The following is a 3,556-nucleotide window of genomic DNA, read 5'->3' as shown; positions in this document are numbered from 1 at the left end:
TTGAACTGGATAATTTCTTAAATAATATATACATATTTAAAATTTTAGCAAATATTTGATTGTTAAATAATGTTTTAGTTTTATAATAAAATTCACCTCTAAATGGTTAGAACTAGAAGCATTAAAAGTGTTAGGGCTATATTATGAGTGATTTTTTTTAACAAATGGTTAACCCTAATATAAAAAAAAGTTCAAAGATGTTTAGCCGGTGTGGGTCCCGGCACACCAAATATATTATTATTAGAACCGGATAATTTCTTAAATAATATATACATATTTAAAATTTTAATAAATATTTGAGTTTTAATAATGTTTTAGAACCACCGGCCAACTGCAAAAACGGGTTGTTGGGGTGAACCGACCCGACGTAAGCAGTGAATCCGGCCTGACTGGTCGGCCGGGCCAGTTCGGGTGTGAGAACATTGACTTTACCACTACACATGGTCTTTCCTATGTATTAATTTACAAAAAAGATAATGTCCTCTCAAACAAACACTATTCAATTTTGTTTGGTTTTTATAACTTTTTTTTACACTTTTATTTACTTTTAACCTCTTTGTTTTTTTATCTTTTATATTTTTTATACTTTAATTCCCAATAGTTTTCATCTTTTACATAAACTTTATAGTTTTCATCTTTTACAAATTTAACTCCATACTTTTTATCTTTACATATTTGTCACAAACATTTTATATTTTTAACCCTACACTTTTTCACTTACAACTTTAGTCCCTATATATTAATTTGCACAAAGAAACTCCTCTCAAACAAACACTATTCAAGTTATCGACTTTTTTTTTACACTTTTAAGTTTGATTTACTTTTATACTTTTAACCCCAATTGTTCTCATCCTTTTATAACTCTTATAGTTTTCAAATTTTACACTTTTAACCATATAGTTTTCATCTGTTACATATTTGTTACAAACATTTTCTATTTTTAACCCAAACACTTTTCCACTTTTAACTTTGGTCCCATATTTTACATCTTTTACAAATTTATCGTTTTACGATTCGTTCTAAATTTTACGAGTTAACATGCTGCAACGCGCGTATGTGGTTCAACGTTTTTACGTTTATTTTTTACGGTTTACCAGCTGTTGGGATTGAACCCTACCAAAGGAACAGATAATGAAAGCCAAAACTGGATCAGGGCAGTGGATCCAGAATAAACAGATGTTTGATTGCAAGTCTCTCCCCTTGAAAGTGGTTTCAACATCTGCTGACCTCCTATCTGCTGATCATGCAAACTGCTGACCTACAACTGCTGATCAAGTTAAGGACTGATTGAAGAACTAAAGCTCTGCTGCTCAATCTACTGCCTTGGTTCAAGAACTACTGATCATGACAAGTACTACTGGGTTCACAGCAGTGGAAGGATGCAGCAGCAGTTTATATTTGCTTTATAAATGTAATATCAGTAGTTAGCATAGCAGTGTTTGTATAGATCAGAGGTTAGAGTTTGTTAGGAGGTTAGATGTCACTTTCATGGTGACGTCAGCTTAGATGCTCAGTGGTTTGCAAGTGCCTATAAATAGAACAGTACTCTGTACTGTTCTGTTAGCTCTTTCACCATCTTCTTTCTGCACGAACAAACACTGAGCTCGGGCTGAGGGGGAGTTTGCATATCATACATACATTGTAATCGGAGTTTAAAATTAAATTTAATCATTTGATTCAGTGGTGAAAATGTATGATTGAAAGCATTTCTTCTGTTTGATTGTGAAAAGTTTGATTCCATTTAAATTCCGCTGCACTACTCTTTCATTTGTTCATCAAAATTCAAACACAAATTACAATCAATCCAAACTCAGATCCTAACAATTGGTATCAGAGCTTGGACAGTCAAATTTGATTTAACAATCATTTTGACGTAAATAGTTCAGCTCAAAATTGTTGATACTGATCGTTTGTTCGGTTTGTCGAAAAACAGAGCAAGGTTTAATCACCGACAAAGTTGATTAATCAGTGCCTGTAAAACAACCAGAAAGATGTCGCAATCACAAGATGATAAAAATAACATTGGCTCTTTGTTTAAACCACCTATGCTTAAAAGAAATGAGTACAACATCTGGGAGCGAAGGATGAGTCACATCCTCGCTCAACAAAACACTGGATGTTAGAGGTCTATCGTTTTCGGTCCTCATGTTCCTATGGTGCCAAGCGCAGAGGACACTAAAAAATTCGTTCCTAAACCAAATGAAAATTACACTGAATTGGATTTTCAGAAGTTCGAACTTGATGCCAAAGCGTTTAGCATCATAGCCTCTGCACTACCCAACGAAATCTATGCTGGGCTGTTACATTGTAACAGTGCCAAAGAATTGTGGGATGCATTAAAGGAACAATTCGGGGGAACGGAAGAGGTCATTGAAAACAACAGGGAAATTCTGAATCAGCAGTATGAAACATTTTGTTACATCAAAGGGGAATCATTAACCCAACAATTTGAATGTTTCAGTTGTCTCATCAGTGAACTAAGGCTTGTTAAGGTTACATTTCCAAATGCAACCCAAAATAGCAGGTTCCTTAGATCACTGCCAGAAAAAATGGGACACAATTGCTTTTGTCACCAGAAATTCAGCTGAATTCAAAGATCTAACCCTGACCCAACTCCATGGTAGACTCCTGACCTATGAAAGGGAGTTAAACCAGAAAAGGAAGTTGCAAGAGTCTGGTAAAGTTGCTAATGACTATTCATTTGGCAGCACAGCTCTGTTTGGTCAGGAATAATCTGGTAGCAGCAGTAAGGATTAGAGTTATGATCACTTTATTGATATAACTGCTGGGGGTAATTTTAACAACTCTGATCCTCACTCTGCAAATTATGCTTTCACTGCAAATACTGAAAACCAGATGTCAGATAATTTGTGCTTTGAGCTGAATGATTTGCAACATTTTGATCCCATTGACTTAGAAGAGATGGACATCTTGCATCAATTGGCTTTGCTTAGTGTTAGAACAAGCAAATTCTACAAAAGAACAGGGAGAAAATTCCCAGGGCTTCATGGGAATTTAAGGGTGGGGTTGGATAAGTCAAAAATCAAGTGTTACAAGTGTAATAGGCTAGGTCACTTTGCTAGGGAATGTAGGAGTCAAACCACTGGTCCCATAGTCACTCACCCTGGCTCAAACCCTAGACCACAACAACAAAACACTGTGCACTATACCCAATATGCCCCTGCAGCACATATTAACACCGCTCATTATGCTGCAACCCCTGTGCCTGTGCATTATGTTCAAACCACTGTTCCACAAATTCAGTATGTTCAAACCCCTGTTCCTCAGGCACAAGTGCAACCTGTTGCACCTCAACAAGCTGCTCCAACAGTGACACAACCAGATCAGCAAAGCTTTTTCACACAAGGCTTTGTTGATTGGAGCAGCATGCCTGATGAACTTGGTGATGAAAATTTTGCTCTCTATGCTTCTAATGATGCTTTTGATGATGAATTTTGTTTGATGGCATTAGAATCAATACCAGAAGGGGTTGAAACTGAAGAAGAACAGCTAAGTGCTGAAACAGTGGATGCAGTTGCTGGTGAACTACTGCTGG

Source organism: Helianthus annuus, chromosome 11, assembly GCF_002127325.2.
Source record: "Helianthus annuus cultivar XRQ/B chromosome 11, HanXRQr2.0-SUNRISE, whole genome shotgun sequence".
NCBI classification, from domain to species: Eukaryota; Viridiplantae; Streptophyta; class Magnoliopsida; order Asterales; family Asteraceae; genus Helianthus; species Helianthus annuus.
The sequence above is the reverse complement of the archived record's forward strand: the minus strand, read 5'-3'. Positions refer to the sequence as shown.